We start from the raw sequence: 27273 nt of genomic DNA on the forward strand, positions 1-27273 counted from the left end.
ATCCTTGGGAGATATGCCTAGAAGACTCTGAGAGAATTATGTGGGCGAAGGCCATTTTATATTCTGGTCAAAAGAGCAACTGCAGTTTGGTCTCAATTAGTGTTTTAACTCTACATGGAAAAGCATAAAACTTCTTTTTGATAATGAAATCAAACCGTACCCAGGTATTGAATTTGACTTTTTATTTCATGTTTCTTTGATGTAGCTTATTTTGGAGCTGAGCCTAATCTTATAATAAAATGAGCTTCTCTCCGATACCCTGTGGGATTATTATTGTCCACAGCATTTGCCTGAATTTGGCCTTCAGGACTTTATGAATGAGAATAATATCCTAGTAGGCATTAGTTCTATATTATTTTCAATTTCCCATACATTTCCCCCCATTCCCCTCTCCTCTCTTTAATTTTTTCTCTCTAAGTGCTGGGAAAATGAACTCTACTAATCAAGTCTAAAAATCTCCAACCTTAGAAATTTATTGTGCTTTAAACTTTGTAATCTAATAAAATTGAGTCATTTTTATAGAACTATTTAGGATCTGTAATTCTAAATATATATCTTTATATTTCAAGTAAAGATTATGTTATATGAAAGAAAGAATTTTCACATTGATCATTCTTTTGCCTTGTTTCTTTTATTCCTTTAATTTCATTTTCCTGCTCACAGGACCCCTTTATTTCTTCTCAGCTTTCAGCTCTCAAACCTCGCCCTATAGCTTTTATGCTTCCAAACTTCCCCTCCTGCCCCATTTCCACTCTAAAAGGAGTTCTCTTTCATCTGTTTTTTTTTAACAATCTCATATTCTGCACTTTACTTAATTTTTCTTTCCAACACTATTAAAGATTCTTTATTTCTCCCTTCACCCGAATGTAGCATCTCATCTATTTCTCTATACTGAAGATGTGGTTCACCCAGGGGAGGAGCTTTCTCATACACACTGCTCAGTGCTGGGATGATTTCAATGGTGCCAGCATATTTTAACCACATCATTATCATGTAGTCCCAAAGCCTTGCTCACTGAAAACACCATCTTTAAAAGGATTGAGTTTCCATTAATCAATTTCAGAACTTGAAATTCAAGCACGGAAAGCATTTATTAGAATGTTCCCTACTTGTTCCCACATTCATTTCATTCTCTTGACTATCCAAGAAAAAGGAATTGTGCAAAGATCTTTTCTCTCTCCGTGCTTACCTCTCCTTTCTATAAGCCACCGAGCCCCCCAAGTCTATTCTTTCATACAGTAGTTAAATCAGAGCATGCGGCAGGAAGGCATTGTGTGAACTGGTGGCCACACAAGTACTTTGTATTCACTAGAGGTTTAGAAGTACAGCAGCTGCATATAAATATGCATAGTTGAGAGATTCATGATGGTGCCTCCTCATTCTAGTGCTGGTTGGCTGCAGTGCAGGCACTACAAATCAATGAACATTTTCCCCATCCATCAGCTGCTCGCTTGCAAGCAGACAAAACACTTACAATGCCAGAAACCCACAGAGAGCTCCTTAGTGAACGAAACCTCACTGTCACAAGATTCAAAATAGCCTTCTCCCTCCCACCCTCAACCTCCACAGCTCTCGACCTCAAATGTCTTTTTTTTTTTTTAATCCAACGTGGATCGCAAGTACTTAAAAAATAACGCCAGGAAAGACACTGAAAAAAAAAAAAGGAGCAATGATAAATCAGGGTTTTGAGGGTCCTCACATAACACTTGTCACAAAACAAAGGGTTCTTTGAGATTTAACCCTTTTAGAAAATAAAACCCATCATAAAGATGAATCTGCTTATATTGACTGTACTGCTTTGCAATTGTAGGGTTTGAGCGTTGAAGCATTTAAGTATGCAAAGCATTGTGCCAAGCTGTGTCAGACATTTGTCATTTATCTATAGCTACTAGATGGCTTTGGGTATTGAAGGAATTATGATTGATGATATGAGAAGAATAAATCATAGATATATCTAACAGTAGAAATGATGTTTCTCCATTTGATTGCACAATGTTTTGCAGAGAACTCAGATATATTTATATTGTGACAATTCATGTAGAAACTTTAATAAAGCTTAATGTCACTTAATAAAATTTCATATGCAATATATTAACGACTCAAATGTATATTTCTTGGTGAAAAGATATACTTTCATTACATCTCAGGAATAAGTCTATTTCTCATTTTTAGATAGATTAACATTTGTAATAAAAATGGTTTATTCTTGTGTAGCATGAGCTATTAAACAATTTACAACACTTTATCTGACAACTTGCCAACCCACCTTCCAATAACAATAATAATCAGTTTAATTTTTCATTCATTTAGGTTTTCACCTACTTTGTAAATACACGCCATAGCACCATGATACTATATGATACATACTATATGATAGTATCTGTAGTCCCTGTTTTTAACATGTGAATGTTCTGATTGGGGGTATAGGAAATACAGTTATAGAAATGACCACGTGACTTTCAAGTGTTAGGAAAGTCTAGTTCAGTGTTCAGTATGTTGAAGATAGTAAATGTTTTTTAAATGTATGACATTTATTTAAAACTAAGCTATCCAGTTAATATGTTTTGTTACCATATTAAAGCAAGGACAAAAACAAATATAGGTAAGATAATACAATTATACTTAACTATGGCTCAGAGAAGCTGACAGACATGTCCAAATTTTATTTGCTTCTGAGGAGCAAAACCAAAATTTGAACTCCTGTCTGCTTAACTTCAGAGCTCATCCATTCACTTCTACTAAGCCATGTAGAATTACAAGGCAGAATGTGATAATTGCTCTAGTGGATCAGAAGAGGTAAAGATCGCTTCCAGCAGGGAGGACCAAAGAAGACATCATTAAGAAGGAGTAGCATTTGAGCAAGCCTTTGAAGAATGGGCACAGGAACAAAGCAAAAACTGCAGACAGGGGTTAGCACTGGTAAAACCTTATGACTCTGGAAAATGAGTTGCCAGGCAGATGAAGGACATCACTTTGAATGAAATGGATGCCGTAAATAACACTGCGATTTAAAGAATTGCCAAACGGACTTCTTAGTTATTAGAAATGGAATGTAAAAATAGACTTATACTTCAGGTTTCAAATGAAAGTCAGTTAAACGGTCTGGACCTCAGTTTCTTCGTTTCTAAAGCAAGCACTTGAACCTAAAAACCACTGAAGACTCTTCTTAGGAGGTCCATTTTGCAATACTTTCATTTTCATTTTTTTTCAGGATATAAAAATGTTAGTAGTAGCGAATTCAATGTGTAGTAATTATATAACCTGTATATATATATAATTCTTCATAAAACAAGAAGTGTATCTATGTATTTACATATCCATATCTCTATATACAAACAAGATATTTGCATTTGACTGGCTTATATAAGCCAGTCAACTTCAAGAAGGCTTTTTTTTTTTTTTGCCATATATTTATCTCTAGTTTGCTTCTTAGTGTTTGAGTGCAAACTGATTCTTAAAATAATTTGATCAATATATAATAAGAAAGTATACATGTATTAAGCAAGTGATAAAGACAAGATTTGGGGATTATACACTCTCATGAGATCTGTTTTTTATTTCAACCTTTCAAGGAGATATGGAGACTGAAATATTATATATGAATTCATCAATAAAATGGCAAATTTTTGTGATGTTCAAATGCTCTTGAGTAGATTCACAAATTCCACTTTTCTATCCTGTAACCCATGCAGAATTCAAAGTAAGATTTTGGCAATGTTTATTAAATGAATGTGTATGTGTGTTTGTATGTATACATTTGTGTGTATACATTTGAATGTATATATACATATGCATTCAAGTATATACAAATACATATATACATTCAAATATGTATGTCTTTGAGACATGTATATCTCAAATCAATATAATGTGTATCTGTATACATGCTTGCACATATATAGACAATTTGAGGAAACATGAGAACTTAAAAGATTAATACAATAATACTTTTTTTTTTCCTGACTTCAAAGCATTTTTTTCCATTAGTATTTTTTCTCTCTAATTTCCCTTTCCAAATAAGAAAAGAGAACCCAAAAAACAGGAGTATTTTGTTTGAATTTAGGGTGAGAAGAAAACCAAACATTGTTTTTTTCCCCATAATTTTTGCAAAGGTTTCTAAGGAATTTTAGTGGGGACCTCTTCCTTGAATAGAATTGCCCAGGATGAAATTCCATCCTGCCATTGATGCTGCCAAACCCATTCAGGAGAACTTGATGTCATGAGAGTTCCAGACTCTTTCGTTTTCCATCTTACACTGTCTCTCATGTCCTAAAATAGTATGTTTTGGCAAAAACTGATTTGGATTCCAATGTATTTGGAATTGAGCTTTAGATTTGTATTCCAATCTGTTTGGAATTTATTAGGTTTGTTTAAATAATTTGAATGAAATTGAACCTCGTTGGTAGCAAACAATGCAATGCTTTGATCATATTAATTCTGATGCTGATCTTAAGTAGGGATAGTTTAAGCTCATTTTGGTTAAATCAGTTCATGGTCAAATTAACTAATCTTCTTAACAAATATTTACAGAGCACTAACTATATCCATTAGTGTTGAGTGTTGTTAAGATGAAAGGAAATGTAAAAAGGTTTCCAACCTTCATGGCTTGTATTTTATGTTGAGAAATAAGATTAAATCTTTGAAAAGTTAACCAATTTAAGGTCTTACATACATAAATACTAAATGAGTGATAAAGTGTACAAGTTCTTTGGAAATTCAAAGACCTGGAATTTGTGCGAACCCTCTGATTTTGTTAACTAGGTAGCACCAGCACTGCTTTCTAATGGGAGAAAAGTCTCAAGATGAATTTGCCCTCAGGTACATTCTGAGCAGATGGAAGTTGAAAAGCAATGAAAGTAAATGAAAAAAAAATTGAACTATTATCACTTAGTAAAAAGAAGATAAAACTGGAGCAATAGGGAAATTGCAGTAAATTTTGCTATTACAGCAAGAAAATCCTTCCCTTCAGAAGACACAAGTGCTCTTATAGGTTGATCTTAAGTTAGAAGCATTTAATTTTATATAGGCATTTCTGGTGGGAGGACTGTATATAAGTCCATTTTCATGCTGCTGGTAAAGACATACCTGATACTGACAATTTACAAAAGAATGAAGTCTAATAGACTTACAGTTCCACATGGCTGGGGAGGCCTCACAATCATGGCAGAAGGCAAGGAGGAGCAAGTCAAGTCTTATATGGATGGTAGCAGGCAAAGAGAGAGCTTGTACAGGAAAACTCCTGTTTCTAAAAACCATCAGATCTCATGAGACTCATTCACTATCACGAGAACAGCACAGGAAAGAACCACCCCATAATTCAATCACCTCCCGGTTACTTCCATAACACGTGGGAATTGTGGGAGTTACAATTTCAGATGAAATTTGGGTGGGGACAAAGCCAAACCAAATCTGCCGGAACCACTTTTAAAGGGGATATTGATTTACGTGAAATAAAATTACCAAATTTATATCATGTAAGAATGAAGAGCAAATATTCATTAGTAATCCTAAAAATCAGTCATAGAATTGAATGCCTATATTTCAATGAAAATGAATATTAGTAAATATCAAGATAGTAAAAAAATCTTAAGTCTAGTACTTGAATAAAATGTTAACCCAATGACCCTTAAATCTTCCTATTTTTTAGGTACCATATAGAAAATATAATAAAAATGATCTGGTTGAGAAATATTGGTCTGGAAAATTAAGATAGATTAGAACTTCTTTCCCAGCCTCTAGTTATTGCAAAGATTCACACTGATTGCCTAAGGAAGAACATTCTCTCACGCTATGGCTAGAAGAGAAGTGAAAGGAAATTAAAAATAATTACAAAATTAATCACTAGGAAAAATTTAATTGTGGACAAAATAATGAGAAAATAACACAAATTAATGATTAGAAGGTAATTGGTGAGTTTTAGTGTTTTATTGGGCTCTGGATTCCAAACCTTTTCTAAAACCTGAGTCAATCGAACTGGTTGAAGAACAAATGCCTTAAGATAAAAAACAATTTTCATATTTAAAACGTACCATTGATTTCACAATAAAGTGCCATATAGCAGGAATATGATTAGCTAAACAAACATATATTGACTGAAAAAAGTTAATTTTGATCAAATTGTCATTCCATTGTCAGTGTCCATGCTCTGCATACTCAGCCTTCAAATGAAATTTTGATTATCTCCAAAATTTAGGTAACAGGACACCATCTGATGTGGCTTGAGTTTTCATCCCCACCTAAGTCTTATATTTAATTGTGATCCTCAGTGCTGGAGGAGGGCTCTGCTGGGAGGTGATTGCATCATGGGGGTGGTTTCTAATGGTTCAGCAGCATCCCCATAGTGGCTGCTCGTTTAAAAGTGTGTGGCACTTCCCCATTTACTCTGTCTCTTCCTCCTGCTTCAGCCACATAGGATGTGCCAGCTTCTCCTTCGCCTTCCTCCACGATTGTAAGTTTCCTGAGGCCTCCCCAGACAGGCTTCCTGTACAGCCTATGGAATGCTGAGCCAATTGAACCTCTTTTCTTTATAACTTACCTAGTCTCAGGTAGTTCTTTACACCAGTATGAGCACGGACTAATACACCATCTAACCTACAGAATGATTCATTTGTTTCTTCATAGGCTACTTGGATCTAGGTGGTAATTTGAAATGCTATTCACCTCTGATTTGAAAATGATTTGGGTTGCTTGTAATTAGTCATTTCCTAACTCATTTACTTCCTGGTTCTCATAGACAAAGCCAAAACATATCCATGTATGTAGTCAGGGTAATTCTTTGGGTCTTAGAATAAATGAGAATAGACTTATAGATATTTACAATCCTATTTGCAAGTCTCCATCATTTTATAGGTAAAACCTAAATTCTTCCTTTTAAAATTAAAATTTCATATAGTTCCTTTTTATTCTGTTCTTAATGGAGAATACATTATATATGTTTAAGTAAATCCAGTCCTTTTCTTTTTTCCATCAAAGAAGTCCAAAATTCATACTTTTTGTCTTTGTTGACTTCTGTTTCCCAAGTTCTCAGAATGCAGCTTAAATGAAAAACACCAAGAAAGGATGATTTAACAGCTTAGACAAATTTGTATTTAAGAGCAGATGAATCTGGGAGGGGTTGGATTCCTTAGAACAGGAGTTCTTGTGGGAGTATTTGTGGGGTGGGTGAGGTGCTACAGCAGAAATAGGATGAATATTTTCAAGAAGCTGTCCAACCTTCTCTTCCTGCCCTTTATAGTCAACCAAAAAGTGAAAGATTACTTCCTCAGGTAATGTGCTCTGACTCCATAGACTAGGCCATGTCTCCCTGTTAAAGTGCTCACAGTTCCCTGTCTTGACATTTCTCAATGATGCCTACATTATGTTTCATTCTCCTTTACTGACAGGGAAAGTATTAAATGCTATGTGGGTTAAACATGGTAAAAATAATGATGATAGTGATTACATTTGTGAAAAATCTTAAAGCATATTATGGATCAGCAAAACACCAATATATTAGAATCTCTCTCCTCTATTTGTATCTCTAGCTCTTTAAATAATTGTATTATAAGCAGTGCACCCTTTCTGTGATTACTGGAAATATAACTTCCCCTTCACCAGGAAGGAAAATATGTTCTGCTGCACAGACACACACACACACACACACACACACACATTTTGTCAATGTATTCTCCCATGAGGACAAGTGTACCCGACTACATTTCAGGGAATTACACAGGGAGAGTAAGTGAGGAAGTGAAAGAAGGGAAGAGGGGACACGTAGCTGTGTGTTCATCTAGACCCACCTTAAGTTCCATTTTATCATTCGAAAAAAAAGGGTGTGACTGAGACGGGCATAATTAATAAACTATTTTAGTCTTTTGGCCATTTTAAATGAAACAATTCATGTAATATTCAATATTCTTATTATTGAAATTATATTACTGCATTTTTTTATATAGGTCATGCAATTGTAATATGTTTCTAAATAGCTTGTGTAATATTGACTAAATTCAATTATTTTAAGTCCACCTTTTAAAAACATGCTATTTGTTTTGTTTTATCTTGGTGTACCACTGATATTGTTTGGCTCTGTGTTCCCACCCAAATCCCATCTTGTAACTCCCATAATTCCCACATGTTGTGGGAAGGACTCAGTAGGAGATGATTGAATCATGGGGGTGGGTCTTTCCTGTGCTTTTCTTGTGATAGTCAGTGGGTTTCATGACATCTGATGGCTTTAAAAATGGGTGTTTGCCTGCACAAGCTCTCTCTTTGCTTGCCACCATCCACATAAGATGTGACTTGCCATCCACCATGATTGTGAGGCTTCCCCAGTGACGTGGAGCTGTGAGTTCTCCATTAAACCTCTTTCTTTTGTAAATTGCCCAGTCTCATGTATGTCTTTATCATCAGCATGAAAATGGACTAATACAGTAAATTGGTACCAGTAGAGTGGGGCGTTACTGAAAAGATACCAGAAAATGTGGATGCAACTTTGGAACTAAGTAACAGGCAAAGGTTGGAAGAGTTTGGAGAGATGAGAAGAAGGCAGGAAAATGTGGGAAAGTTTGGAACTCCTAGAGACCTGTTGAACAGTTTTGACCAAAATACCAGTAATAATATGGTCAGTGAAATCCAGGCTGAAGTGGTCTCAGATTGAGCTGACGAACTTGTTGGGAACTGGAACAAAGGTGACTCTTGTTATGTTGTAGCAAAGAGACTGGCAACATTTTGCCCCTGCCCTAGAGATTTATGGAACTTTGAACTTGAGAGAGATGATTTAGGGTATCTGGCGGAAGAAATTTCTAAGCAGCAAAGGATTCAAGAGGTGATTAGAGTGCTATTAAAGGCAATCAGTTTTGTAAGGGAAGGAGAGCATAAAACTGGAAAATTTGAAACCTGACAATGCGATGGAAAAGAAAATTCCATGTTTTTGAGGAGAAATTCAAGTTAGCTGCAGAAATTTGCATAAGTAACGAAGATCCAAATGTTAATCCCCAAGACAATGAGGAAAGTATCTCCAAGGCATGTCAGAGGTCTTCATGGCAGCCCCTCCCATCACAGGCCTAGAGGCCTAGGAGGAAAAAGTGGTTTCGTGGGTCTGGCCCAGGGTCCCCATGCTATGTGCAGCCTAGGGACTTGGTGCCCTGCATCCTAGCCACTCCAGCCAAAGGGCCAATGTAGCTAAAATGGGCTAAGGTACAGCTCAGGCTGTTGCTTCAGATGGTGGAAGCCCCAAGCCTTGGCAGCTTCCATGTGGTGTTGAGCCTGCAAGTGCACAGAAGTCAAGAGTTGAGGTTTGGAAACTTCCACCTTGATTTCAGAAGATGTATGGAAATGCCTGGATGCCCGGGAAGTTTGCTGCAAGGGCAGGGCCCTCATGGAGAACCTCTGCTAGGGCAGTGAGGAAGGGAAATGTGGGGTTGGAGCCCCCACACAGAGTCCCTACTGGAGCACTGCCCTGTGGAGCTGTGAGAAGAAGGCCACCATCCTCCAGATCCCAGAATGGTAGATCCACTGACAGCTTGCACCGTGTGCCTGGAAAAACCACAGACACTCAACGCCAGCTTGTGAAAGCAGCCAGGAGAGAGGCTGTACTCTGCAAAGCCACAGGGGCAGAGCTCTCCAAGACTATGGGAACTTACCTCTTGCATCAGTGTGACTTGGATGTGAGTCATCGAGTCAAGGGAGATCATTTTGGAGCTTTAAGATTTGACTACCATGCTAGATTTTGGACTCACATGGGACCCGTAACCCCTTTATTTTGGCCAGTTTCTCCCATTTGGAACAGCTGTATTTACCCAAAACCTATACCCCCATTGTATCTAGGAGGTAACTAACTTCCTTTTCATTTTATCGGCTCATAGGTGGAAGGCACTTGCCTTGTTTCAGATGAGACTTTGGACTGTGGACTTTTCAGTTAATGCTGAAATGAATAGAGACTTTGGGAGACTGTTTGGAAGGCATGATTGGTTTTGAAATGTGAAGATATGAGATTTGGGAAGGGCCAGGGGCAGAATGATATGGTTTGGTTCTGTGTTCCCAACCAAATCTTATTTTGTAGCTCCCATAATTCCCATGTGTTGTGGGAGGGACCTGGTGGGAGATGATTGAATCATGGAGGCAGGTCTTTCCAATGCTGTTCTTGTGATAATGACTGGGTCTCATGAGATCTGATGGCTTTCAAACAGTAGTTTTCCTGCACAACTTCTCTTTGCCTGCCACCATCCATGTAAGATATGACTTGCTCTTTGCCCTTCCACCATGAGTGTGAGGCTTCCCAGTCATGTGGAGCTATGAATTCTCCATTAAACCTCTTTCCTTTGTAAATTGCCCAGTCTTGGGTATGTCTTTATCAGCAGCATGAAAATGGACTAATACAACCACCCATTTGACTTTTGCTTAACAGGTAAACCTGGAAGGTTACAAACGGAAATTTTAGAAACAGTAGCTGAAACCTTGCAGAAGTGCTCCTAGGATCTCTTTCAGTTCCCTACTAGAAAAGTGGGAAATTCATACCAATCTATTGCCCAACTTGTAGCTCTTCTAGTCCAGATGAAGAAAAGTTTCATTCTTCTGATGGATGAAGAAACTGAAGGAATAATTTTATCTACATCAAGACATTTTTTAGATTAAATTAAGAATTGGGACTGTGATTCTCTGGGTAAGCAATTCTTGCTCCTATGCAGGACACTGATTTTCACCTACATTTGCACATCAGAGCTGCCTAGAGAGCCTTTGTGAAATGCATGTGCCCTGGACCTGCTCCTGGATACTTCTGCTTCTGTAGGCCTGGGGTAGGGCTGTGCCATGTGCATTTTTACAGGACTTAGAGGTCATGCTCATGTATTTTCTGGATCAGTAACAACAAACCAGGGCTTTCTTCTCACAGTTGTGCTATAAGGCCCACTAATATTTGAAGGATTCACCGTTGGACAAAATGTCCAGAGACCCCATTCTTTAGAAAAGTGACCTGCTTCCCTATGAGTTTTGGATGTAGATTGACTTAGCTTGGCCTGCCCGTCTTCATATTTTTACCTATGATTCAGACCTTAAAAAAAATTAAAACCCAAAATTTCTTGCCCATGTTTAAATATTTCAAAGATAATTTTTATGACATAAAATATTTCCAACTTCTAACTCAAAATACTTTGAAAGATTGTTGTTTAAGTAAAACGTATTAACATACCCTGTATGCTTCTTTGAGAAGTAATTTAGAGAGTATTTTCCAAAGGCAATAATATTAAAATAAATAACAATAGTTATAAATAAATAAATAATAAACACATAATAATCATAGGCATACAGCACCTTCATATCTGGTGTCTAACCCACTTGACTATAGGTACCTTGAAGCTCATAAATATTTTTTTCATTAACATGTGATGTATTGGCTGCATATTTAAAATGGAATAGAAATAAACTATTTTCAAATTAATATTTTATTCATACAAGGAATAGACCATAGCCTTTTTTTATTTATTCCATAAACATGAGAAAAATGTTTTTCTTCCAGCTTATATAGATGCTATATTAGAATATATTCTAATATATATATAGTGTGTGTGTGTGTATGTATGTATGTAAGATGCTGTTGAAACTACTTCTGTATCTTATGTTCACCTGAAAAGCTTTAATTGTGAAACCAAGGGGTATATGTAGTCTTTACTTTGTTAGACTTCTTCAATGTGTTTGACTCACTCTACCACCCTGTTTGAAATTCCCATAGCTTCTGTGAGTCTCTCCACTCTTTTCCTTCTAATCTTTCATCATTGCTCCTCTCTGTCTTCTTCAGGGGCTGCTTTCTCCTATAAACAATGTATTTTTATCATTCTTGGATTCTTCATCCCTTCATTCTAAATACAGGTTTTAGGTGAGCAAATTAATTCCATAATTTCAACTCTTGCTTGTATACTGCTATTTCTCCCAATTTTGTCTCCAACAAAATGACTTCGTACCTAAGCCACATGGCCATTTCCTCTAGGTAGCTCTACTAGTATATCTTAAATCTCAAAGCCATACCTCAGCATTTTCTTCTCCAAGTTTATGGTTATTCTTATGCTGTCTCTCCTAGGTGATGACTTCAGAATGAGCCAATTTACCAAGCTGATATTCAGGAGTCATCTATGACTCTTCCTTAAGCCTCATCACCCATATCTGACTTTTTCCAATATAGCTTCCGAAATATTTCTTGAAATTTCACCTCCTCTCCCTGTGTATTTCCACTGCCTTGTTTAGAACTCTCATCATCTCCCTTCTGCGCTACTACGAAGGCCTCTTATTTTTTTCTCCATTCCAACTCTTGCCTTTTCTTCCATCTATAGTAAAGAAAAACCTTGACATAGTAATTCAAACATACACTGAAAGTCCACCATCGCTGTATGGCAAAAATAGCACATGTAGCATTAGTGTCATGACTCCCCAGTTTTGTATCTATGAAAAATATTACTAATTAATTAAAATATTCTATTTTGTTGTTTTAATATTTATTTAGAAAGATTCTGAGGAATTCTCAAAACAGAAGTCACCCAATCACATCATGTAAGATTTGGCACATAAGAGTAAATGCATTTGCCATCTTGATTAGGATAAACCCCATAGTGCAGCACTGTGTCATCCCTGATCTGACCTTGGTCAGATTCTCCAGCTTTGTCTCCAGCCACTCCCTGCCTCATATTCTATGAAACGCTTTGGTGATAGCAGTTTCTTTCTTACACCATGCTGTTTCTTCTTTCTGGGCTTTTACTTAGATTGCTCCCTTCGTTTGGAGGCTTTCTCCCTATACTCCTACCTTTTTGCCAATCCCAATTCCAATTAATTTTTACTTGTGTTGATAAGAGTCAGCCTAGTTCTCACCCTTTTCTTGAGTCCAGCCAAAGATTATGACTCTAATCCATATTCCTGTAATAATCTATGAATATCTCTATCAATGTCTGTTATTGTTCTTAGTGTATCAATACTTAGTTATTTTTCCACTTACGTGTTTGTCTAAACTACTGATAGACACCGAGAAACACAATTTTATTAGTCTAGCAACTTTCGAACAACTTATATAGTAACTGGCACATCAGCAAGCACCGTAAAAGATGAATCAATTAACTTTGAAAATATTGCTGCACATGTAAAATATCAGATTTATTTAGGAGAGGTATTTATTTGTCTTTTCCTAAAGCACAGTTCACAAACTTCCATCATGCACTCTCAGGCAATCCAGTCTACCCCTAATCCACATAATTAATTTACATTGCTAGGTTGCTGAGGGAATTTAAGGTTTAAACTCCTGTGTAAAGCACAGAAATACCAAATACATCTTCTGATGAAAAGTATGTATCTTAAAAAATAATAATAGTTAAAGACTGTAGAGAAAACAAGCTTTTTTTTTGGGAAATTGTTCCCAAACACCTAAATTCTGTTTTCTTTTGTCATGGATTCTTACTATACATTATATACTAAAGTATATATATTTTATATTTATTTTCCTTCCCAATGTTTAAAAAATACATATTCACTGTATATACTATTGATTCACCCCAGAGACATGCTTTGGTTTTGTATGGTTGAGACATATCTAATAAAAGTGTTGCAAAATTGTTTATACTGTAGTTCATACTACTTTTCTGGTCTTCTTAGTCATAAACCAAAGACATGATTCGCAGATTTAAAAGTAGGTATAATATCTCTGTATGGGTCAGGCATGGTGGCTCATGCCTTAAATCTCAGCATTTTGGGAGGCCGAGGTGGTAGATCACTTGAACCCAGGAGTTCAAGACCAGCCTGGGCAACACGGTGAAAACCCATATCTACAAAAGAATACAAAAAAATTAGCCAAGCATGGTGCCATGTGCTTGTAGTCCCAGCTACTTGGGAGGCTGAGGTGGGAGGATTGCTTGAACCCGGGAGGTTGAGGTTACAGTTAGCCACAGTTGCACCACTGCACTCCAGCCCGGGTGCTTGTGTGACAGAGCACGGCACCATTCCCAAAAGAAAAGGAAGAAAGAAACAAAACAACTCTATGTTTCCTGGAGAAATTTGCTGTTAACATTTATTCTTATATATCAATATATTTTAGAGTCCTTAGGATCTACACGTTTTTTCTCAGTTTTCTTGAATTTTACTCATTTGGTTTTTGTAAACCTAAACAGAAATAATTATATGCTGACAAAAGGACTTCCATATTGTCCGAGTCCCACTTATCAGTCAAGGTGTGTGTGTGTATATGTGTATGTGCGAGTACACATTGTTTGAAAGAAATGTAAGAAGAGAGAAGCCAAAAGAAAAAGGGCTCAGTAGTCACAATACAAATGCTCTGTAATGTGATCCAATAGTATGAGATTTTGAGCAGGAACTTATATGAACAGGATCCCATATTTTTCATGAAATTTTTTGAGAATCATGAGACAGCAATTTGAAATATTTGTACTTGGTTCCCTGAAACATCAGTAGATAGCACAAAGTAGTCTTCTGTTAGGTGGCTGAATATAATTTGGTGACTACTAGATTTAGAAGGTGTTGAAATAAATTTTTTGGCCTTAAAATATGAAATATTGTGTGAACTGGTCTACTCATGGAGATGAATGGAAAGCTCCCCAGAAGTGTAATTTTAAAATTATGCAGAAAAGTAATCATGTGGCAAATAGAAATAGTACCTTGTTATCCTTGTTTCAAGTTAGCCAGACAAAGAAGTTTCATCTGTAGGAAAATGGAGAAAAAATATCTGGCCATGGGTTTGACTGATTCCTGTTCTTATTAAGTATGTATCTTCATGTGAGAGGGAAGAGACAGGAATCATTTCTTACATGTTACAGCTTAATTCCCTCATCCACTAGTGTTTCCTGAGCACTTTACACATGCCAGGAATAATAAACAGGGAACAAAAGGGAAGAGAGCTGTGCAGTAACTTTATTATGGATACATGCTTTCTTAGGAAAGGTAAAAGCTACATACATAAAGCATATATGCTGACTTCAGACTGTCATTGGTATTTGGGTGGGATAGAGGGGAAAGGGAATGCATTGGGTGAAACTTTGGTTATACTAAGACATTTATTCAGCTTGCAGCTTACATTCTGGAAAGTCAGACAGATAAACATTTTACCATTTAGCAAATATGTAACACAGACAGCAATAAACTATTAAAAAATAGTAAAGCAGAATAAGATGATGAAAGGTTAGGAGTGATGTCATTTTAGATTGACTGTTAAGGGAAGTCCTTTCTGAGAAGATACCTGAATGAAGTGAGAGAGTAAATAGTGAGCTAGGTTCTTTTAGTAGTTTTTTTAAGAGATAGAGAAAAAGATAATGAAAGCGAGCATGGCAAAATGGTAATACCTATTAATTCCAGATTTTATACTTAGAGACTGATTTTTATTATTTTTGACTCTTCTGTACCTTTATATTTTGAAGCATTTAAAAAGTAATTTTATAATGTATATATTCATGACCAGTTGGGGCCACATTCAGCCTTTGTGAGCGATTGAGGAGTAGGCTAGGATTTTTTGTAGTTGCATTTGGTTGAGTCCCCCTCAGCCGCCTATTAGGATGGATAGTATTGCGGTAGATAGAGGGAAGTTGGTGTCTGTTAGGTCCTGAGAGAATCCAGTTTGGCATTGACAGTAGGAGTTCCATGTGAGAGGAAACTAAGGAAGTGTGTAGGCAGTAAGCCCGCAGGTCCTTGTAGCTTGTTAAGACGTTGAGTCTTTTTTCTAGGAGCAATGGGAAGATGTTGAATGGTTTTTTTGCAGGGGTAAAAGTGATATGATTGGTTTTGCATTGAATAATTTAAAATTTTCCATTCATTCAAGAAATTTTAAGCTTGCAGCTACCATTTGTCAGGTTCTGTTCCAAGTATGTGGAGATATATTTGTAAAAAAACAGGCCTTTACACTCAGAGAACTTGAAGTGCAAAGGTGGGTGAAGTTTTTGCTGTCATGTATGGATGAACTTACGAGCTAAATATTTTGAGATCTCCTTATAAGTTGCTTTGCACCTTCAACAACCCATATAATTATCACCTTTGACAGAGATTGGGCAACTATCTTGATTCTGATGACTGAGAATTTTGATAACTCATTTGTTCATTCATTGTGAGAAAAATCTTTTGTGTGTGTGTGTAAAGTGGTTTCTTATATTGTTTTATCTGTTTCCTATTGTATCTGCAATGTTTATGTGATTCTTTTCCAAGTTTAAGGCTTCTAATATTTTAAGGTCAAGAAGGCCTGGGCCAAGGACAGAAGAGCCATATGAAGTGCATGTTCACTGCTGAAGCTGAGCCAAAAAACACACTCCTTCAGAGTGTCATTTGAGAACCGGAATTCTCAGCACTTACCAAAAAGAGGATTTAAAATTCCAGTATTAGTGATAGGGATACTTTTAATATTTTGCAGGTAGTCTGTGTCTTCTGTACAAGAAACATGTTCTAAGTGATTAGTTGTCATTGAGGACTTGGAGGAAGGATAAAGATCCATTCTCAATGAGGAAACGTGAGCATAGTTAATGCCATCCAGTTTAGAAGATTGGCTTAGTATTTTCTTTTGAGCAGTTCCCTCCAATATTTCCCATTGATTTGACTTCATTCTCCTGGAGTTTTGTCATTTTCCGCAAAACTTAATTGATCTATCTTTAGAGACAAATGAAGTCCATCATTTGCCATGGAGAGAATGTGGGTCATAGTCAAATTTGATTATGGACTCTTTCTCTTTAGTGGCGTAGAAAATGGGACCACCAGGTTACTCCACTGTCTCAAGTGATTTATTGGACTTAAGTTGGTAGCAACTAAAATTTTATGTAAGTATAATTGCTCCTTATATTTATTGTAAAACAAAAGCAGTTATCTTAATACATGGCTCTTCTAACATTCAGTTTATCATATAATGAAAAAAGATGTTAGTGCGCAGACCGTAATATCTATCAATGAATTCTGAAGAAGAGGAGAAAAGCCAGTAAATATTTATGCTTTTCTTAATTACCAATTTGATAACTGTAGGCAGATAAAGCTTTGTTTTCATAGCCAAGTAATTAAATGTTTTTACAACAAATCTGGAGTGCCAAATAAAGACAAAATTGTTTTTAAAATTTAAAAGAAATGTTTAGTTTTCAAGGGATAATATATAAATTTAGGAGTCAATTTAGAGCTCAATATTGCTTTGAGTTTATCTTTCATTTTACATTTGCTAAATTTCTTTTTAGTTGTAAATATTAGTATTTATATTTTAAAATTATGTATTTACACAATAATGTAGATGTTTGCTTTTAAGATAATCATGGGTGATAGAAACAACAAATTATATATATCTTTATGCAAATGTAAAAACATTAGCAGAATTGTACCAATTTGAATTATATCAAGTCTAACACTGGTAGAATTATATCGAGTATAACTTTATGTGTTCTCAAATTAAAGTTGATTAAGTTGGTTTGTTTGATTTTTGTGTGTGTAAAGTGGTTTCTTATATTGTAAAGGAAGAGTAAAGTGAGCTTATGGGAGATAAAGAGTGAGAATGCTAATTTTAGAAAATGCATGAACTTGATTTGCAATTCTTTTATTTGTTATTACAAAGCGTCAACCCCAAGGGAAAAACAGGATTGAGTGTCTCATCGGAGAGGCTTTGCCTCACTTTTCTATTTCAAAATGGCGGAGATGGGCGGCTGGGCCTGAGAGTGACGGGGACCCAGGTCAAAACTCTGTTGTTCTCCTTTACAATGTTTGTCATGTTAGGAAGTTACTTAATTTTCTTAAGTATCTGTTTCCTTATCTATAAAATGGAAATAATACAAGTTTTAACTAGTATATGTAAGTGTCCTAAGTGTCCAAAACTGAATGAAGCTTATTATGCTATGAAACTATTTCAGTCCCTTCCCTTTGATCACTGTTTATTTTACTTTTTAAATTTTCTATTCTTAATTTTATGACTATATAGTAGCTGTACATATTTGTGGGGTACATGAGATACTTTGATATAGGCTTACAAGACATAATGATCACATTAGGGTAAATGAGGTATCCATCACCTCAAGAATTTATCATTTGTTTGTGTTACAAACATTCCAATTATACTCCTTTAGTTATTTTTAAATGTACAATAAATCTGTGTTAACTGTAATCACACAATTGTACTATCAACTACTAGATCTTATTCATTCTAACTATATTTCTATACCCACGAACCAGTCCCATATTCCCCATCACTGTGGGGTTTTTTTAAGATATTTACCTATAGTATTTGATGAGACATTTAATTTAATATTTTAAATAGAGATGGGATCTCACTTTGCTGCCCAAACTCATCTCAAACTCCTGGGCTCAAACAATCTTCCCACTGTTGGCCTTCCAAAGTGCTGAGATTACAGCTGTGAGGCATCGTGCTCCCCCATCAGATATTTTGCAATTAAACATGTGTTAAAAAATTTGCAAAGTGTATGTTGTTATCCATTTCACAGGAAGATCAGATGGTGGCATAAAGGAGAATCTCAGGTCCAAATGTCCAAAATAGCAGAAGCAAGAGGATAATTGATAGCCTTTAGGAAGCATTGTGATCTCTTGTTCTTTTCCTTCCTAATCTTCCTAGTTTTTCTAAAAATGTGATCCCCACCCCTCACTTCCACATTTGCCTGTATTATTTCTTTTCATGGCACTTCACCACCATTGATGGTACATGTTTATTTATCAATTTATTACTTTTAGTAGTAGATAACCTCTGTAAAGCAAGAGTTTCTTGTTTTGTATGTAGCCTTCTCTTACTAAAAAATATTAATTATTTTGTGTTTTCCGTGATATAATTTAGGATGTTTTTTAGAAATGAAATATCATGCATTCCATTAATTGCAGTCAAAAGAAAGTGCATTTAAATAGGATATGTGTATGCATGTTTTTCAACAAGTAATGTTAAACTTAATTTGTAATGTATAAAGTAAACATAGCTAAAAACTATACTAAAGCTGTGATTTTAAAATTGTGATTCAAAAATACAGCACATTTTACTTAAATGGAGATTTTTATTCTAGAAAGGTATTGAACATGACAATCTGACAATCTGTCCTTGGGACGCTGTCACTGCTATTCTCAGATCAGCTGACAAGACCTCAGCTGGGCCTCTGCAAGTTGCTTAAGAACACTTCTAGAACCATCCTAATGGGCATGTTCCAACTGTCACTTGGAAAAAAAATGATCACTTGAGATCAATCTGTACAGCAGGTCTTTTGGCAGAAAACCAGTCCTATCATTCTCTCCAATAGAGCCTTTGTGGGGAAAAGGCCTTATCGCATTCCTTGGACATGAAGTTACTGTTGGAACCATTCTCATCTCAAACCATTCTATCACCATGCCAAAAAGCTGCAGCTTCTGAAAGGTCAGAAATGGCCTTATAATGACTTAGACCGTCTTATGATTGTTAGGAAGTTGAAGACAGTTATAATACTATAAAAGCTTTGAGTCTTTTACCCTTTCATGAGCAGCAACTGTGTGTTATTAACTAAATCGCAACTTCCTGATATAGATATCAGAGAGACCAAAGCTAAGAGACTAATATGAACTCTAATCCTATCCTGGACTTGGACTCAAAGTGTAGAATTGGGTTATTCAAATTGTAGAATATTAAAGAGAAAGTAGAGGGCACAAAAGGCTAAGAGGAAAAAAATATATATTTTTTTCCTATGAACAAAAATTCACAATTGGTTCATATGCATTGTTAATAATTAATGTGGGAAAATTTATATTTTTAAATTAAGCTTTATTTTTTAACCTGGTGCTTATTCTTCTGTGTTAATTAAAAAGAAGAATGTATGTTTTGAATTTTAAAATATATTGCTAGTAGGCATTACTTGATTTGAATCATGAGGAAGAGCTGGGAGGTGAATCTCAAAACTGAAAAATTGGAGCATTTCAGTAATCCTCATTTTTAAAGTGACAATACTAAGCTTTGTGGAAAATCAAAAGGAAGCATGTGATGTGATAATAAAATTAGGCTTTACTCATAAATGTTATAGTGCGCATCTTAATTCCTTTATGCATCTGTAGAATAAGAGGACTTATCTAGACAATCAAAAAGTTTTTAACTCAATTAACCTATGAATAATACTATAAAAATTTTGTTTTCATAAACATGTTAAGTATAATTTCCCATGTATTCATTATAAAAAGTATGTTTGTTTTGTGTCAAAGGTACAAGGTATAGACATTGTAATATTGTTTATTTGTTCCTATGCACTTTTGTACAAATGCTAAGGTCTATTTTGTCCCTATTTGTCAACTGTGAGCAACTTGCTTTCCTTGTAGAATATCAACTTCTTGTGACCTCTTATCCTGATGAGAAAACTAAAGCCTTTGGGAATGAAAGATAGAATACAGTTGCACGATATTTTAAATTCTTTTGATTGTTCAAACCTTGATGTTCTAAAATAGGAGATTATTAATTTTTTAAATAGGACATTGTTTTGCAGATGCTTCTGGTTGCATCTTCATAAACAATTCTCTCTTCAGTGAAAGAGAAAGGGAGCAGAGAACAGGAAGAGAGTTTCTAATTAATTTATATAACAAACTAGTGACTTAGCTTATCTCTTCGTCCTTCAACTGTCTGCACAATCTTGCCTTCCACATTATGGTAATCTTGTCTTAAATTGGTAGTCACTTACACCACGTGTGTCACTTTGAAACTTGCAGGTGTGTTTATTTACCATGATCTTTATTTTGGAGATAGTGAAAAAGCCAAAAATCTCACCTGAAGTTAAGAAAAATATTCTTCTAATCCATTATGTGTTTTATGTCCTCAAGTATTCTTAACTTGAGATGATGAATTAGAAGAAGAAATTTCAGTGTTTAAGCATATTTGCTTTTGCAAAGCATAATTGTGTCCACCTACAGTAGTGTGTGTGTGTATAAATTTATATACCTATAAAATAAGAATGCTGAACTATGTTCATATGACTGTTTATAGAAAAATGTAGACACACTTTGTACTTTACCAATTACTGCTATTTCAAAAAACACATTTCTTTGTAATTCATTTTGCGACTTTATTCTTCTTAAATATGGTTGGATCAAGTTACTTAAACTTTGGTACAAAAAATGTTTGTCTCAGCATTCTTTTTTAATGATTTAGGCAGAATTGAAAAGCCCAAGTCATAAGATCCAGTGAATACACCTTATTATTAAATAATGCTTTTTCTTCTTATAACTACTGGCTGCTTTAGCTGGGTACCCTGGCTTGAACTCTCAAATCATTTAAAGCCTACATTTTAAAAACAGTTTTAAATCTAATCTCTTTTTTATATCTGATATGACTTGTAAGCTTACCACATTCATCCTCTGACATTCTGCAAGGGAAACATGAATTAATCATTGAGTTTGTCCAACAAGGAAAGATGCATCTTACTGATACCGTGAGCTTCCAATGTGGTACACACAAGCTGTTTCTGAGATTATAGCACAAGCAAACATTCCCACAGCTATTGTGTTGCTGTTTGCTCAGTTCCCAGCCTCTGAGAGTTCCAGGTGGTGGTAGTACAGCGGTTCAATCTATGCTTATGTAGTGTTGATTCTGGTATTGTACTCCCTGAAAACCTGGAGGTTACTATCTGTTAACAGCAAAACAGACTTGGCCAAGGGTTATTATGTATCTTCTGAAAGCATTTACTAGAAACAGTTTGTTAATTGTTACAAAAATTATATTTTATTACTTCATAGTCACAAATGTTTATATATTTTTTAAAATATGAAATGGAGCCAGAGAGAAAAGAATAATTCCATTATTGCTTATAATTTTACAGATCAATTTAGAATGAGGAAGCGTATTTTTAAGAGCAAATGGTACATTTTCTTTGTCTGAAGTCTGCCTAGCAAGCAGATTTTATGTGAAGGACTACTGGGTGGTTCTTTCATATCCAGCTAGTAATGTTATTGACTGATTTTGCCAGCTCTGTAGCTCGTGTGCTTTTTTACTTAATTTTTGTTCCCGCTTTCTCTCACTGATTTGTAAGCAGCTTAAAATCAGAATGCTGTCATCTAATTCATTGGTATCTCCCTCCATCAAGGAATGGAGTTTTATTTTATGTGGATTTTTTTCTGGGTACAGAGTAGGTGTATATATTTATGCGGTACATGAGACGTTTTGATACAAGCATGCAGTGTGAAATAAGCACATCATGAAGAATGAAGTTTCCATCACCTTCACTGAGCTGCAAACAATCCAATTACACTCTTATTTTAAAATGTTATTCTTCAATATAGTCACCATGTTGTGTGATCAAATAGTAGCTCTTATTCGTTCTTTCTATTTTTTTTTTAATTTTTTTTTTTTTGCCAGTTAACCATCCCCACCTCCACCCACAATCCCCCACTACCACTTCCCAGCCTCTGGTAACTATCCTTCTGCTCTCTCTGTCCATGACTTCAATCTTTTTGATTTTTAGATCCCAAAAATAACCAAGAACATGTGATGTTTGTCTTTCTGTGCCTGGCTGATTTTACTGAATGATCTCCAGTACCATCCATGTTGTTGCAAGTGACAGGATATCGTTCTTTTTTATAGCTGAATAGTATTCCATTGTGTATATGTACCACCTTTTCTTTATCCATTCATCTGTTGATGGACAATTATGTGTTTTTCCAAATCTTAGCTATTGTAAATAGTACTGCAACAAACATAGGTGTGCAGATATCTCTTCACTATTCTTATTTCCTTTCTTTAGGTATATACCCAACAGTGAGATTGCTGGATCACGCAGTAGCTCAATTTTTAGTTTTTTGAGGAAACTCCAAACTGTACTCCATAGTGGTTGTACTAATTTACATTCCCACCAACAGAGTACAAGGATTGCCCTTTGTCCACATCCTCACAAGCATTTGCTATTGCCTGTCTTTTGGATATAAGACATTTTAACTGAGGTGAGATGATACCTCATTGTAGTTTTGATTTGCATTTCTCTGATGATGAATAATGTTGAGCACCTTTTCATATGCCACCTTGCCATTTGTATGTCTTCTTTTGAGAAATGTCTCTTCGAAGCTTGCCCATCTTTTGACTGGATTATTATTATTATTTTCTAGAGTTGTGTGAATTCCTTTTGTATTCCAGTTATTAATTCCTTATCACATGGGTAGTTTGAAAATATTTTCTCCCATTCTGTGTGGATTGTCTCTTCACTTTGTTGATTGTATCCCTTGCTGGGCAGAAGCTTTTAAACTTGATGTGATCCCGTTTGTCCATGTTTGCTTTGGTTGCCCGTGCCTGTGGGGTATTACTCAAGAAGTCTTTGCCTAAACCAACGTTGTAGAGTTTACACCAATGTTTTCTTGTAGTAGTTTCACGATTTGAGGTCTTAGACTTAAGTCTTCAATCCATTTTGATTTGATTTGATTAGAGAGAGACAGGGGTCTAGTTTTATTCTTTTGCATATGGATATCCAGTTTTCACAGCACCATTTATTGAAGAGACTGTTTTTTCCCAGTGTATGTTCTTGGCACCTTTGTGGGGTGGAGGGTGGAAAAAGGTTGAGTTCATTGTAGGTGTGTGGATTTGTTCCTGAGTTTTCTATTCTATTCCACTATTCTATGTGCCTGTTTTTATGCCAGTACCATGCTGCTTTTGTTACTATAACTCTGTAGTGTAATTTGAGGTCAGATACTTTGATTCCTCCAGCTTTATTATTTTTGCTTAGGATAGCTTTGGCTATTCTCGGTCTTTTGTGGTTCCATATTAATATGAGGATTGATTTTTTTCTATTTCTATTTCTGTTTTCTATTTTCTATTTCTATTAATATGAGGATTGATCTTTTTCTATTTCTGTGAAGAATGTCATGGGAATTTTGGTAGGGACTATACTGAATCTGTAGATTGCTTTGGGTAGAATGAACATTTTAGCAATATTGATTTTCCAATCCATGAACATGGAATTTTTTTTTCATTTTTTTGGTGTCTTCTTCAATTTCTTTCACCAGTTTATAGTTTTCATTATAGAGATCTTTTACCTGTTTGTTAATTCCTGCATATTTAATTTTTATGTGACTATTGTAAATTGGATTTTTTTTATATTTCCTTTTCAGATTTGTTCACAGTTGGTATATAGAAATGCTACTGGTTTTTATGTGGTGATTTTGTATCCTGCAACTTAACTGAATTTGTTTATCAGTTCTAGTAGTTTTGGGGGGAGTCTTTAGGTTTTTCTTAAAGTTCCTAAAGTTTTAGATTTCCTTGCAAACAAGGATAATTTTACTTCTCCTTTTCAATTTGGATGAGCTTTATATCTTCCTCTGGTTTGATTGCTGTAGCTAGGGTTTACAGTGTAATGTTGAATAACAGTGATGGCAATGGGCATCCTTATATGTTCCCAATCTTAGAGGAAACATTTTCAGTATTTCCTCATTCAGTATGATATTAGTTTTGGGTCTGTCATATGTGGCTTTTATTATGTTGAGGTATATTTCTTCTATCCCCAGTTTTTTTAGGGTTTTTATCATGAAGGGATGCTGAATTTTATCAAGTGCTCTGTCAGCGTCTATTGAAATAATCATATGGTTTTTATCCTTCATTCTCTTGATAGGATATATCACATTGATTGGTTTGCATGTGTTGAACCATCCTTGCATCCCGGGGATAAATGAGAGATTTTTGTAATGTATTGTCATAATGATTAATTTTTGTAATTTGTTGTTGAATTCTGTTTGCTAGTATTTTGTTGAGAATTTTTGCATCAATATTCATCAGCAATATTAGCTTATACTTTTCTTTTTTTGATGTGTCTTTTTCTGGTTTTGGTATCAGGATAATACCACCCTCATAAAATGTGTTTGGAAGTATTTTCTCTGCTTTTATTTTTTAGAATAGTTTGAGTAAGATTGGTATAAGTTCTTTTTTTTTTTTTAATGTCACTAGGTTTTTGGGGAACAGATAGTGTTTGTTTACATTATTAAGTTCTTTAGTGGTGTTTTTTTGATGCACCCACCACCCAAGCAGTGTACCATGTACCCAACATGTAGTCTTTTATCCCTCATCCTTCTCCTACCATTTTCCCCAAGTTGCCAGAGTCCATTGTATCATTCTTATGCCTTTGCATCCTCATAACTTAACTCCCACTTATGAGTGAGAACATACAATGTTTGGATTTCCATTCCTGAATGACTTCGCTTAGAATAATGGTCTCCAATTCCATCCAGCTTACTGTGAATGCCATTATTTTGTTCTTTTTTAATGGCTGAGTAGTATTCAATGGTATATGTGTGTGTATATATATTATATATATATGTGTATATATATTATATATATATATGTGTATATATATCACAATTTTTTTATCCACTGGTCGATTGATGGACATTTGTGTTGGTTCCAATTTTTGCAATTGCGATTTGTGCTACTATAAACTTGTGTGTGCAAATATCTTTTTCCTGTAATCGCTACTTTTCCTTTGGGTAGATAACCAATATGGGCTTGCTGGATCAAATGGTAGTTCTACTTTTAGTTCTTTAAGGAATCTCCACACTGTTTTCCATAGTGGTTGTACTAGTTTTCATTTTTATCAACAGTGTAAAAGGTTCCCTTTCCAACACATTCATGGCAACATCTATTTTTTTTTTTTTTTGATTCTGTGAAGAATGATGGTGTTATTTTGATGGGAATTGCATTGAATTTATAGACTGCCTTTTATTCTGGCCATTCTTGCAGGAGTAAGGTGGTATCGCATTGTGGTTTGGATTTGCATTTCCCTGATCATTAGTGATGTTGAGCATTTTTTCGTGTGTTTGTTGGCCATTTGTATAACTTCTTTTGATAATTGTCTATTTATGTCCTTAGTTCATGTTTTGGATGGGATTGTTTGTTTTTATCTTGCTGATTTCTCTGAGTTCCTTGTAGATTCTGGGTATTAGTCCTTTGTTGGATGTATAAATTGCAAAGATGTTCTCTTATTCTGTGGTTTGTCTGTTTACTCTGCTGAATGTTTCTTTTGCTATGCAGAAGCATTTTAGTTTAATTAAGTTCCATCTATTTTTCTTTGTTTTTGTTGCACTTGCTTTTGGGTTCTTGGTCATGAAGTGTTTGCTTAAGCCAATGTCTAAAAGGGTTTTTCCATTGTTAATTTATAGAATCTTTATGGTTTCAATTCTTAGCCTTAAGTCCTTGATCTATCTTGTGTTTATTGTTGTACAAAGTGAGAAATGAGGATCCAGTTTCATTCTTCTACATGTGGCTTGCTAATAATTATCACAGCATCATTTCTCGAATAGAGTGTCCTTTCCATACTTTGTGTTTTTGTTTGCTTTGTGAAAGATCAGTTGGCTATAAGTATTTGGTTTTATTTCTGGGTTCTCTTTTCTGTTACATTGGTCTATATGCCTATTTTTATACCAGTACCATGCTGTTTTGGTGACTATGGCCTTACAGTACAGTCTGAAGTCAGGTAATGTGCTATGCCTTCAGATTTGTTATTTTTGCCTAGTCTTGCTTTGGCTATGTGGGCTCTATTTTGGTTCCGTATGAATTTTAAGATTTTTTTTTCTAGTTCTGTGAAGAATGATGGTGTTATTTTGATGCGAATTGCATTGAATTTGTAGACTGCTTTTGGCAGTGTGGCCATTTTCACAATATTGATTCTACCCATGCATGAGCATGGGATGTGTTTCCCTTTATTTGTGTTGTCTATGATTTCTTTCAGCAGTGTTTTGTAGTTTTCCTTGTAGAGGTCGTTCACCTCCTTGGTTAGGTATACTACTAAGTATTTTGTTTTATTTTACTTTATTTTATTTTATTTTGTTTGCAGATATGGTAAAAGGGGTTGAGTTATTGATTTGATTCTCAGCTTAGTCTATTTTGGTGTATAGAAAAGCTACTGATTTGTGTATATTAATTTTGTGTCTGGATACTTTGCTGAATTCTTTCATCAGTTCTAGCTTTCTGGAGGAGTCTCTAAAGTTTTATAGGTAAACAATTATATCATCAGCAAACAGTGACAGTTTGTCTTCCTCTTTGCTGATTTGGATGCCTTTTATTTCTTTCTCTTGTCTGATTGCTCTAGCTGGGACTTTCAGTACGACGTTGAAGAGGAGTGGTGACAGTGGGCATCTTTGTCTTGTTTCAATTCTCAGAAGGAATTCTTTCAACTTTCCCCCATGCAGTATTATGTTGGCTGTGGATTTGTTACACATGGTTTTTATTACATTGAGGTATGTCCCTTATATGCCAATTTTGCTGAAAGTTTTAATCATAAAGTGATGTTGGGTTTTGTCAAGTGCTTTTTCTGCATCTATTGAGATGATCTTGTGATTTTTGTTTTTAATTCTGTTTATGTGGTGTATCACATGCATTGACTT

The 27273-nt window shown here is 35.3% G+C and overlaps 1 protein-coding gene across 27 annotated transcripts in view; it reads left to right on the forward strand.

Annotated features, from left to right (window-relative positions):
• LOC105483467 (uncharacterized) overlaps positions 1-27273 on the forward strand; it is a 573731-nt gene that overhangs the window by 381894 nt on the left and 164564 nt on the right. The window contains exon 4 of one of the 27 annotated variants that reach the window (XM_071095499.1): positions 1-27273. This exon is cut by the window's right edge and continues 4279 nt beyond it. The exons of the other annotated variants lie outside the window; for them this stretch is intronic. The gene's annotated coding sequence lies outside the window, so the exon portion shown is untranslated. 27 annotated transcript variants of the gene reach the window in all.

The sequence above is a fragment of the Macaca nemestrina genome, chromosome 4 (assembly GCF_043159975.1).
Source record: "Macaca nemestrina isolate mMacNem1 chromosome 4, mMacNem.hap1, whole genome shotgun sequence".
NCBI classification, from domain to species: domain Eukaryota; kingdom Metazoa; phylum Chordata; class Mammalia; order Primates; family Cercopithecidae; genus Macaca; species Macaca nemestrina.